This window comes from Magnolia sinica, chromosome 1 (assembly GCF_029962835.1).
Source record: "Magnolia sinica isolate HGM2019 chromosome 1, MsV1, whole genome shotgun sequence".
NCBI lineage: Eukaryota > Viridiplantae > Streptophyta > Magnoliopsida > Magnoliales > Magnoliaceae > Magnolia > Magnolia sinica.
In genome coordinates this window covers 51,118,635-51,132,387 of record NC_080573.1, presented here as the reverse complement: position 1 = coordinate 51,132,387, position 13,753 = coordinate 51,118,635, and positions in this window count along the sequence as shown.

Genomic DNA, 13,753 nt, shown 5'->3' with positions numbered 1-13,753 from the left:
TTATGGCGCCCCGATGCTTAGTGACAATATTTTCGGTATCCAATCCACCCACCCACGATGTGTCTGTGGAGGCTACGGCCCTGATGTCACTAGGGCATACGATAATCACAATCACACAAATGCAAGTGCATGAATCACACTATCAGACATGCAACAATCCTGCGCGTACCGAGCGCTCATGTGAGACAACTCCGCCTATCAGGGAGCCCATAAACAATCTGCCCGAAGGCATATGCTATAATCAGTCACTCCTCACATCAGGCATACATATGATGCGTATGATCATGAATCATGGATCCATACTAAACATGTTATGTGGTGATGGGCTCTACTCAAAACAAAAATGGGCCTAGATGGCCTACGCACAACAAGTATGGGCCTATCAATGGGCCCTAGGGAGAGTGACAATGCGGGCATTTAACCAACATCATCCTTACAATGTGGACATTAAACCATCATTTCTCCCAAGGCATAGCCTGCTATAAAGGTCAACCCATAAACCATGGGGAATCACACTACAATGGGCCTTATGTACATCTTATTGGGCCTCGACCCATGGGCCTCGACCCATGGGCCTCTAATACGTCAAATGGGCCATACCATGGGTCTCATATGTATCAAAGTGGGCCTCAACAACAGGCCACAAATATATCAAGATGGGCTGATCACATGGGCCTCATATGAATCTATTCAAAGGATCAACTAGACCACACTCCAAATAACAGTGGTGACCATGATTTCCACCATGAAAAATTCTTAAGGCCCACCATAACATTTATGTTCTATCCAATCTAGCCGTGAGGTCACACAGACTTGGATTAAGAGGAAAACAAATTCCCTAATGATCCAAACTCTTGTGACAACAAGTAGTTTCAATGGTAAAAGCTCAATCCCCACTGCCTTTTGCTGGGTGGTCCACTTGATCCTAGATCCATCTCAGTCTTTAGCTCATGTCATTCAATAAGCTTTCAAAATGGTTGGACAGCTTGGATGCAACACATGCTTCATGGTAGGGCCCATAAAGGCCCACCATCATATATATGTATATATATATATATAATATACAATATATATATAATATACAATATAATATATATATATGTACATATATATATATATGCTCACACACGAGGTGCAATCCCCACACGTGGGGTGGGTCCCATATAGATGGACGGCATGGATGAAACATATACCTCATGGTGGGTCCCCCTGCCGTCCAGCAGCCACCTAAAATGGACCCGTTGCAAGGTGGACCTCACGATCGGACGGTCAAGATCGTCTTGCACTGTGGTAGCCACAAGACATCATACAAAGGAGAGATAGAGAGAGAGATATGGTGAGCTAGAGGGACCCCGCCACTATGGGCCCCTCTTGATTAAATCACATACATCAAAATGGGTCCCACCAACAAATGGGGCCTAAAATAAGAAATAACGGTGGATCACCCACCTCTAGGCCTTCTCCTTTCTCTCCTAGCTTCCTTAGCCCCTTGCCTTCAAGTTTGATGGTGGTAGATGATGGATGAATGGTTGAGATGTGAGATAAGAGATGAGAAAGTGGGCCACACTTGTTGTTGTGGAAAGGAGCTTGGACATATGGAATTCTTGCTTGGGAATAAGAAAATGAAAGGAAGAGAATAATAAGAGGGATGGATGGAGTGGTGGTTGTAATGAAGAGGTATGGGTGAGTTTGAATTTTGGAAGAAGAGGTATGGGTAGGGAGAGAGGGGGTTGACTTGTGGAAAAAGAGGGATGGGTTGTTGTACTTGAGGTATATTTGTACTTGACATTGATTGATTGATTGAGTGATGGGACATGTTGTAGAGATTTCCTCAAAATTCGCAACGTGCGGCGTTTCTTCGGAACGAACGCTGGCCCTCATCTCCTAGCCTGGGCATCGGTTAGGTGCACGAGTCGCAGCGTTGGAACCGCGACGACGGTGCGGTCGCTATGATATAAGTTCTGGTTCGAGCCGACTTCGATATGCGGGACCCGGCTTAGGATCGTGTGCAAACGTCGGATACGAATCGAGAATTGTCAAAATTCGACCGGAAGGACTGCGGAAGCCAACGAAACGGTACGAACTAGGATACGAGTCTTACAACTCTCCCCTCCAAATAAAAATTTCGTCTTCAAAATTTACACAATCATCGCAAGTAAACATAACTCATAATAGAAGAGGAAACAAGGCATCGTCGTATAAAATCGGAGACAACATACAGGATACAACATACAATCAATCATCAAATAGATGTGGACAACACTCTCGAATCTCGGCCTCATGCTCCCAAGATGCCTCATCAACAGAATGGTGACCCCACTGAACCTTCACCAAGGGAATAACCTTGGTCCGGAGGACCTGCTCCTTCCAATCAAGGATACGTACTGGCTGCTCAATGTAAGAAGCGTCCTCACGAACCTCCAACGGCTGCCAATCGATAATAGGAACTACGTCTGACCCACACTTCCTCAGTATAGAGACATAGAAAATGTTGTGGACACGAGACAACTGAGATGGCAAGGCAAGCCGATAGGCCACTGCGCCAATGCGCTCAGTGATCTCGAAAGGTTCTATAAATCTCGGGGCAAGCTTGCCCTTCGCCCCAAATCAAACTACGCCCTTCATGGGTGAGACCTTAAGATACACATGTCCCCCTATATCAAATTTCAAGGGACGACGCCGACGGTTAGCAAAACTCTTCTGCCAGCTCTGAGCTGTGCGCATCCTCTGCCTGATGATATCGATAACCTCTGACGTCTGTTGCACAAGCTCGGGACCTAGGAGACGCCGCTCTCCGACCTCGGTCCAACAACTCGGAGATCTGCATGGTCTGCCATACAATGCCTCAAAAGAAGCTATATCAATGGTCGCCTAATAGCTGTTGTTGTATATGAACTCAGCCAATCGCAGATGCTCATCCCAGCTACCCACAAAGTCAATCACGCAGGCCCGAAGCATGTCCTCAAGGATCTGATTGACCCTCTCGGTCTGGCCATCGGTCTGCGGGTGATACACGGTGTTGAGCTGCAAATCAATGCCCATCGCTCTCTGAAAGCTCTTTCAAAACTGAGTCGTGAACCTCGGGTCTTGGTCAAAAACGATCAAGACTGGAACACCATACAGTCTCACAATCTCCTCAATAAATAACCTCGCAAGCCGGTCTAAAGGCAAAGTCGCACGAATTGCAAGGAAATGTGCCGACTTCATCAGACGGTCCACGACAACCCAGATGGCGTCATGACTGCGCTGAGTCCTCGGCAAACCCATGATAAAATCAGTAGATAAGTGCTCCCACTTCCATGTCAGGACACTCAACGACTGCAATAGACCAGGGGGTCTCTGATGATCGGCCTTGATACACTGGCACGTGTCACACTCGGCCACAAAACTGGAAATCTGGCGCTTCATCCCCACCCAAAAATACTATCTCCTCATATCACGATACATCTTCGTCGAGCCAGGGTGGATAGAAAATCGCGATCGATATGCCTCAGTTATAAGATCTCTGCGCAACTTAGGAATATTTGGGACACACAATCGGCCTTTAAAGCGAAGTCCACCATCAGATCCAATCTGCCAATCTGTCTGACTCTCAGATGCTGTCTCTACTCGATGATCCTATAACGGCTCATCTGTCTACTGAGCCTCGATCACCCTTGCGACAAGAGAGGGTTGAATCGACAGGCTCAATAGCTGAACGAGAGAAGATTACAGACCAAAATCGAAGTCGTACTCTACTATATCCTCGAACATCCTCTACTCTTGAATCATCATATGTGCCACCAGGCCTCATGGCTAATGGCTGAGGGCATCCGCCACCACATTCGCATTGCCTGGGTGGTACTGGAGATCAAAATCATAGTCCTTCAGAAGCTCCATCCAGCGTCTCTGCCTCATGTTCAGCTCAAACTGAGAAAATAGATACTTCAAGCTCTTGTGGTTGGAGAAGAGCTCAAACCTAACCCCGTAGAGATAGTGTCTCCACACCTTCAGTGCGAAGACAACTACTGCCAGCTCCAAATCATGCGTGGGGTGTTCAGCTCATGGACCTTGAGCTGACGAGATGCGAAGGCTACAGGCCTGTCGTGCTGCATCAGGACAGCACCTGACCTAATACGTGAGGCATCAGTAAATACAATAAATCCATCACTCCTAGAGGGAAGAGTGAGGACAAGAGCGGACGTTAGATGGTCCTTCAGCTCCACAAATACCTGCTCACATGCGTCAGTCCAGATAAAATCTACGCCCTTCCGAGTCAACCTGGTCAACGGGGCTGCAATACGGGAAAAGCCCTCAATGAAACGCCAATAATATCCCGATAAACCAAGGAAACTACAGATCTCGGACGCAGTAGTGGGATGACCCCACTAACACACTGCCTCAACCTTCGAGGGGTCCACTGCGACACCCTCCCTTGTCACCACGTGACCGAGGAATCTCACCTCCTCCTATCAGAACTCGCACTTCTCCAACTTCGCATACAGCTGGTGGGCACGGAGGGTCTACAAAACGATCTTCAGATGCTGCATATGGTCCTCACAGGTCCTCGAATATATCAAAATATCGTCGATGAAGATCACAACAAACTGATCGAGATATGGACAGAAGACCTCATTCATCAACTGCATGAAGACCGCGGGTGCATTGGTCAGTTCAAAGGACATGACCTAAAACTCAAAATGACCGTAACGTGTCGTGAAAGCCGTCTTCGGGATGTCCTCCTCTCGGACACAAATCTGATGATAACCGAAACGTAGGTCAATCTTCGAAAAGAATTGTGCACCCTGCAGCTGATCAAATAAATCATCTATCCTCGGGAGTGGGTACTTGTTCTTGAACGTGACCCGATTGAGCTCACGGTAATCCACATAGAGCCTCAACGAGCCATCCTTCTTCCTGACGAAGAGTACCGGCGCTCCCCAAGGTGAACTGCTCGGACGAATAAATTCCAACTCACGCAACTCGTCCAACTGTCACTGCAGCTCATGCAACTCCATCGGTGTCATACGATATGGGGCCTTCGAGATAGGCGTGGTACCGGGCACAAGATCAATCTGGAACTCAATATGACGGCACGGCAGTAATCCTGGAATCTCCTAAAATACGTCGGGAAAGTCACAAACCACCAACAACTGATCGATACGCAAGGCAACGGGCTCCTCGACTGCGTAGGACATCAAACATGACAACGGCTCTCCTCTAGGCTCAACGACGAACTGAAACTGTGGCAAGCCTGGTATGCAGAACGTAACTGTCCTCGCGGAACAGTCCAAGATAGCGTGGTACTTGGCAAGCTAATCCATGCCCAAGATAACGTCAAAATCTGACATCGACAACACGAATAAGTCAGTGGCCAAAAAGATATCACCGACCAGAACAGGGCAAGACGAACAGAAACGGCCTAATACTGTGGTCTTCCCTAAGGGCGTCGATTCGGTCAATCCCTCACTAGTAGACTCTGTCGGCAAACCAGTCGATCCGTAAAAATCCTCAGACATGAATGAGTGTAAAGCACCGAAATCAAATAATACTTGGACGATGCATGAAGAGACTGGAAGTATACCCTTAACGACTCCTCCAGAAGTCTATGGGTCCTGCTGAGCCACATAGAATATAGCCTGAGCTGGCTGGGGAGGTGCTTGTCCCCTCTGAGGCCCCTGGTGCTGCAGCTGCCACTGCAGCGGCCTGTGCTATTGTCTCTGCTGCTGCTAGGGCCTCGGCGGCTGCGGTGGCTGCGGTGGCTGCGGTAGCTGCTGTGCTAGAGGTTGCTGGTGAGGTCACTGCTGCGCTGGAGGCTGCTGTGGCCCTCTCGACTGCTGCAGATGAGGGCGAGGGCACTCAGACAGGCGGTGCCCTGTCCCACCACATCCAAAATAAGTCCTTATAAATGGCTACTGTGGTGGTACGGGAGGTGCTGCTAGGGCTGCATGTGCTCTAGCAGGTGGGTGGCTCCTGTACCTCTGTGGGCATCGATGCTGCTAGGCGTTACTGGAGGGAGCCTGCCTCTTCCGATCTCTCCTCTGATCTCAATCGCTCTGCCCATTGGCCCACTCAGTCTCATAAATCTGAGCCCTCCGCACTACTGCCTGGAAAGTCAGTATGCCAAAATATAGCGAATATTGGGCTCGTTTGGTCTGTCTTGAGCAGTAAAGACCAATGGGCAGGGTGGATTTTACTGATACGGACCCCACCTATGAAAAACCCCAAAAAAAATTTAAAAAAATATAAGTAGGCAGCAGCAGAATGCTGCTGCGTTTTGACGGGCGGATAGCAGGGACACATGGTCCCAGCCATGGGCCCCACCATGATGTGTGTCCATCATCCACACTGTGCAATTGTTGGGTCCCCCCAGGGCAGTGGGCCACCCCAAAAATCAGCCTTATACGACGCTCAGGTGGCTCACACGGTAAGAAACAATGGGGATTGAATGGTTGCCATTGAGACCCTTTTTGGGTATCATAGAAGTTTTGGATCATGGTGAAATTTGGTTTTCCTTTCCATCCAGGTCCGTGTGACCTTACCAATGGGTTGGATTGCAGATGAACATTATGGTGGGCCCCACGTGGAACCCACAATGATTTATGTGTCTTATTCACACCGTCCACAGCCGTGGATGGTGGAATCCACCATGGTGTAGTGTATGTGTTCTGTCCACACCGTCCACAGCGCTGGACGGTGGGACCTCACTGATGTATGTGTTTCTCTCCAAGCCATCCATCCCTATGGGACCCACCATGATGCATGTGTTGCATCCAAACCATCCATCCATTTTTAAAGCTCATTTCATGGCATGAGCTAAAGAATGAGTCAGATCCATAGTTCAAGTAGACCCTACCATTTAAAGTAGTAGACAATGACGTCCACCGTTCAAAATTTCTAAGGGCCAAGTTTTCTATTAAGCTGATATTTGTTTCCACTTCATATACCACTATGTTAATTTATAAACAGGTTGGATGGGAAATATATGTTATGGTGGGCCTTGGGAATTTTAATGGTGGAAATCAATATCACCACTTATATTTGGGTGTGGCCCATTTGATATACATGGGGCCCATTTGTGTGGTCGTCCGTTGAGGCCCACCTTTGATGTGTTTATGGCCTATCCATGAGGCCCACCTTTGATGTGTTTATGGCCCATCCATGAGGCCCACCTTTGATGTGTTTATGGCCCATCCATGAGGCCCACCTTTGATGTGTTTATGGCCCATCCATGAGGCCCACCTTTGATGTGTTTATGGCCCATCCATGAGGCCCACATTTGATGTGTGTATGGCCCATCCTTGAGGCCCACCTTTGATGTGTTTGTGGCCAATCCATCAGGCCCACTTTGATATACTTGTGGCCCATTAGTGAGGCCCATTGATGCGGCCCACATGTTGTATATGAGGCCCATTGGTGCGGCCCAATGATGCAACCCATCGTGATGTGTATGTTATCCAGGCCATTCTTTGGCTGGACCACTAGTAGGCCCAGCTGTGATGTGTATGCCCACCTCTGATGAATATTCGAGGCCCACCTGTTGGCTATTTATGGCCCACTTGTTGGATATTTGAGGCCCACCTGTTATGTATTTTCGGCCCATATGGCATGGCCATTGTGATGTTTTGTAACCCATATAACAAGGCCCATTATGATGTGCATTGGGCCCATGGGTTGTGGTCATGCGATGTATCTGAGGCACACGTGCAGCGCCTACTTGTTGTGTATGTATCCTTTGTATGAGGTCTAATGCGATGTACATTAGGCCTTTGTGTGAGGCTATGGGTCCACCTTATGTTTGACTCTATATGGGCCACTACTTGGGATCAATGTTGGTTGAATGTCCACATTGATGGGCAATGACGATTAGATGTCTTCATCATGACCTTCCCTTAGGCCTTGTTAGGCCCATTCTCTTCGTGGGTTAACCCAAATAAGTGGGCCCCATTCGCCATAGACAGATGGCTCCGTGTTATTGGATTGATATAACCACGGCCGAGAGCCGATCTTTACATTATTGTTGATTGGTTGTCCATTTATGGACCCCGCCTTATTTATATATGCTGGTTGTCGGTGCCGATTATCGATGCTGATCGTCAGTGCTGATTATAAATGTTGATTATCGGTACCGATTATCGAGGCCAATTCCGATTATCAAGGCCAATTATCGAGGTCAATTCCGATTGTCAAGGCCAAGTATCGAGGTCGATTCCGAGTGTCGATTCCGATTGTCGAGGCCGAGTATCAAGGCCAATTCCGAGTGTCGATTCCGATTGTTGAGGCCGATTTCGATTGCCAAGGCTGATTGTCGAGACCTATATGATATATACGCGACCCATAGTTGAGGCCTATTGTGATGTGTATTCAGCACATGTTTAAGGCTTAATGTGAATAGGAGGTCTATGTAATAAGGCCCATTGTGATGTATTTAAGGCCCATGGGCAAGGACCATTGTGATGTATTCGTGGCCCATGGGCAAGGCCATTGTGATGAGTATTAGGCCCATGATGCATGGCCTATTTGATGTATTCAAGACTCATGTGCAGGGCCCACATGTCATATATTTGAGGCCCATGAGCAGGGCCAACCTATTGTGTATATGTGGCCCTTGAGTGATGTCCATTGTGTTGTATATTAAGCCTTTGTGTGAGGCCGTGGGCCCATTATATGTTTAGCTCTATGTGGGCCATTCCTTGGAGGCGATGTTGGTTAAATGTCCACATTGTTGAGGCCGATTGTTGATGTCGGTTGATGATATCGATTATGAGTATGTGACAGCATAGCATCATGATACATGCCCATACACATCATCTGCATGTTTGTTATGAGATGTGGTTGACCATTGCATATGACATTAGGCAGGTTGTTATGAGACTCCCAGATAGGCGGAGGTTATCTCACATGAGCCCACGGTATGCGCAGGATTGATGCATGATTGGATTGTATGACTCATGCATCTTGCATTGTGATTACTTTACGCCCTAGCGACATCAGGGCCGTAGCCTCCACAGGCATATCGTGGATAGCCAGATGGGACACCGAAAATCTGTTACTAGCATCAGGCTATCATAGATGGCCCTGGGTGAAAATTCCTAAACCCTCTTGGTACCAGAGGACGCCCCAACGTCGAGACTGAGTGGATACATGAGCGCCCAAGTGCCGAATACGAGGAGGCCTGGAGGGAGTGTGGCCTTACCCGCCCAAGCACAGGGGGCATGGCTAGGCTGAGTTTGACCAACTCGTGAATGGGTCCACTATCGACGTGTCGAATAGGTATTGGTAGACTATTAGCTAGGCGGATAGTGAGGTTTCTTATGCTCACTTGGACTGTGCGGCTGGGAGAGCGGCAGTGCCATATGGGGTATACTAAACCCCAGTGATGATCCTAGAGATGAAAAGTATTGATATATGGACTTATTGAGCAGGAGTTGCATACTCATTCATTCATTCATTCACTATCCACTCGGGTTAGTGGTGCACAACTATTTATTACGTGTACCTTCGCAATGGCCAGGATTTCGATTAGAGTGCGCAACTAACCTGAGATCAGGAGTTTACCACATTGAGTCTGACTATCCAAATTTAGGTATGGGACTGGTTTGGATAGAAGTCCCTTGTGATGGACCCCGCCTGCGATACTACGTACTATCATCCCGACTTCACACTCCAGCATGATCATTCTATTCGCACCGCATATTGCATTACATTCGCGGCATATGACATTTTGGGTTACCTGTGTTTCTACATTTATATGGTTTAGATACAGCACCTGAGATTTGACTCTTTATGATTCCTCATTTGTATAGTTGATCTGTATCGCATATTCTGATATTGTTCCTCATTTGTATAGTTGATCTGTATCACGTATTCTGATATTGTCCCTCATTTGTAAAAGTGATCTGTATCGCGTATTCTGATATTGTTCCTCATTTATATAGTTGATCTGTATCACGTATTCTGATATTGTTCCTCATTTGTATAGTTGATCTATATCGCGCATTCTGATATTGCTTGACTCATGGACTTCTCAGTATTTTCGCTTACTCTAATAACATATGATTCATGACCTTGCGCCTATTTCGACATTATATGATTATGACATTGCGTTGAATACTTGACATTTACCTTGTGCATACACTTACACCACCCTCTAAGCTTTCTATAAGCTTATGCACGATAGATGCGTGCAGGTAATGTTAAGTTGCAGCAGCGGCATTGAGCATGGAGCGTGCAGTTGTCTTCTGGAGCCTTGATTTTTATGTATTTCCCTTTCAGTATTGTATTCAAAATTTATATTAGTGGATGTATGATGATGATGTTGCTTTTGTGATTTGGGTAAACTTGTGGTTATGCTTCTTACAAGATAAATGTACGTTAAAAAAAATCCTCCTTGTAGGATCCCAAGATTGGAACTTGGCATATGGGCGCTTGGAGCTGAGAATGGGGTACTACGGAAGCTGTCAGCACCGGATTCGATGATCGGGATTCCTGTGAATCCGATTTCCAGGTTTGGGGCGTGACAGAAACCTTCCTGAGGCCCACCATGATGTTTTATCGAAATCCAACCTGTTCAAAACAAAGACATTAAATAAGGGAAAACACAAATATCAGCTTGATCGAAAACTTTTCTGGCCTTTAGAAGTTTTTAATGGTGGTGTCACTCTCCCCACTGTTTTAGTGGTGGGGTCCACTGGAGCTTTGGATGTGACTCATTCTCTGGATCTTATGCTAAACTGATCTCTGCATATAGATGGATGGCGTGGATATAAAACATACATCATGGTAAGGCCCACAAAACTTGGTGACGTCACTTCAGTAGCAGTCTCGCTACTCAACCTGTTAGTATCCAATCTATGAACATAAAAACCCATCATGAGGCCATTTTTCGAAACGGAAGAGGGTTTCGGAAGGGAACCCTCAAAATCCTAAATTTTCAAAAGAAAGTCTCTCTAAATCCCTAATCTTCAGCAGATTCTTCGCCGAAATCATCTTTAAGTTTAAAATTTTTGAGTATTCGAAGGAAAAAAGTGAAAAGTAGAGATTGGATGACACTTACAACACACCGATCAATCAATTGGCCCACCGCAATTTCCGTTCATCGATCCTCTTCTACGATTGGCCCTCTTCTTTATAGGTACGGAAATCCACAAGTTTTCCCATTTTTTTTCCTCTTTTTTAGGGATATTTTGCATATTTACGCAACGCTCCAATGTTATCGGTCTTTTTATTGTTGAAAATTGGTTGTTTGCTACAGTTATCCCGCGATTTCTCGCTAACAACTGGACTTTTCGTAAAAAATCGATAAAATCGCCAAAAATTCGATGATATTAGGAAGAGAAACGAAAAAACGGAGTTTCGGTGTCGGAACTCCAGCGATACCGAAATTATCGACGATAATTCGATAATATCGCCAATAATTTAAACATTGGGTGGAGCCGAAGTTTACTTATTGATTTTATAGCCATCTTGCAGTGTTTACATACGATATGATTTCTGAGTGGTCTAGAGGTTTGAATGTTGATTTTTATTCATCTTGCGGTGTTTAGTGGTATTGTGATTTTCGGGTGGAGTTGAAGTTCACTTATCAATTTTCTAGCCATCTTGCAGTGTTCACGTACAATATGATTTTCGGGCATAATAGAAGGTCGAATGTTGATTATTTAACTATTTGGACATATTCACTTGCATTATGATTGCCATTACATTTTCATAATAATGAAATTATGTTGATTGGCTTCATTTATAAGTATATGATCATGATTTTGAATTGCGCTGTTTAATATATATCTTCTCATGTCTTGTGATATGTACTGGATTATGAATGATGAGTGTGCATTCTTAGAGGATACTCCTCACTACAATAGCCATTGACGCTATCAAAACATATTAGTTAATGCATGTGTAGGGCGAGCCAATGTTATTCACTTGGTTACTGGAGCAAATCGGGCACCTTAGGATCTAGACGAGATTCATGTGGCCCATATCGAGCTCCATCATTAGTTGCTAGAATTACATTTCTGCTTACTGAACTTTTGCTATTTAGGTTGTATAAGTCCTGTATGGGCACTGCATTTGGATTTTTATGGTTATTGAAATATTTTTATTCAATGCATGGTTTACTTTGCATATAATTGTTCCTAAAACTGATTAATGAAGAGATGATTTAAATTTAGACATAAATTTTAAAGGCTAACACTTGAGTTTTTTGAAAACAAGTGGTATACTTGGGTTTCGAAAACCGAGGCTTTATATCTGTGAACCTGTGGTGCGTCCCGCCTAGCCTAGCGCGAGTGCGGTGTGGTCAGGCTCACTGACATTTGGATTTTTATGGTTATTGGAATATTTTTATTCAATGCATGGTTTACTCCGCGTATAATTGTTGCTAAAACTGATTAATAATGAGATGATTTAAATTTAGACTTAAATTTTAAAGGCTAACACTTGAGTTATTGGAAAACAAGTGGTATACTTGGGTTTCGAAAACCGGGGCTTTATATCCTGTGAACCTGTGGTGCGTCCCGCCTAGCCTAGCTCGAGTGCGGTGTGGTCAGGCTCACTGTGGTGCTGCTAGACTAAATCCTAACCCTATACCCTAAACCTTAATCCTTAACCCCAAACCCTAATCCCTAAACTTAAACCGTAAACATAAAACCTAACCCTAACCCTAATCCCTAAACTTTAAAACCCTAAACCCTAATCCTTAAACTTTAAAACCCTAAACCCAAATCCCTAAACCCTAAATCCAAATCCTAAACCCTAATCCCTAATCCCTAATCCTTAATCCCTAAACCCTAAATCCTAAACCCTAAATCCAAACCCTAAACCCTAAGTCCTAAATAACTAAACCTAATCCCTAAATCCTAAATTGCTAATGTGTTTTATTTGTTTAAATTAAACAATTAGAGGTTAATTTTGGAAAATTATGATTTACATTACGTATCGGTTAGCTTATTATTATGCATTAGATAGTTAGCTTAATATGTATGGATTACATTGCTTTTTTGCTTAATTTATTATTGTGCATTAGATAGTTAGCTTAATATGTATGGATTACATCACTTTTTTCTTAGCTTAATATTGTGACTTGTAAGTTAGATAATTAGTTGCCCATTTGAGGATTTTCATGTGGCCAAATATAGATATAGTGTGTTTTTGGTGGTGTAGAAATTGCTCAAATTGTCTCATTTTAAACAATTCAAGGTTAGATAGATAGTATGCTTTCATATAACCTATTTAAACATTCATTCCTGATTTCTACTCTCTCTTTATTTCTCTTTGGATATTTTCTTCCTTTTCATTTCTCATGTCAAATATCTCACATTACTTAGATATTTGGCATTGGAATGTAATAGAAGATCAACTTATTTGGAGAGACATGGGGAGACGCTTTCAGATCTTTGGTATGGGCATTTAAATGGGAATATGAAAGTATTACAATCTAACCTTGGATGTGTGACTAATTTAGAGTTTAGTATAAACCTTCAAGGCATTAGAGTATTAATGCTAATCTGATTTAGTATCTTTCAATTAGTAGATAGCTAGTGAGGAAATTTTCAATACCCCTGGTGGTTTGTCAGTCCCATTGTCAATGATCTTGGATGATGAAGGATTACGTTTAGAAGATGAAGAGGTGTCTATTGATATTAGTACCTCATAGTCGCAGATTTCAGGAAAATGTTTTTTTTTTTAAAGATCAGTAGTATGGGAAGATTTTGAATAAGTGACCCTGAAAAACAGCACGGTAAAGATACAATGCAAGTATTGCAAGGCTCAA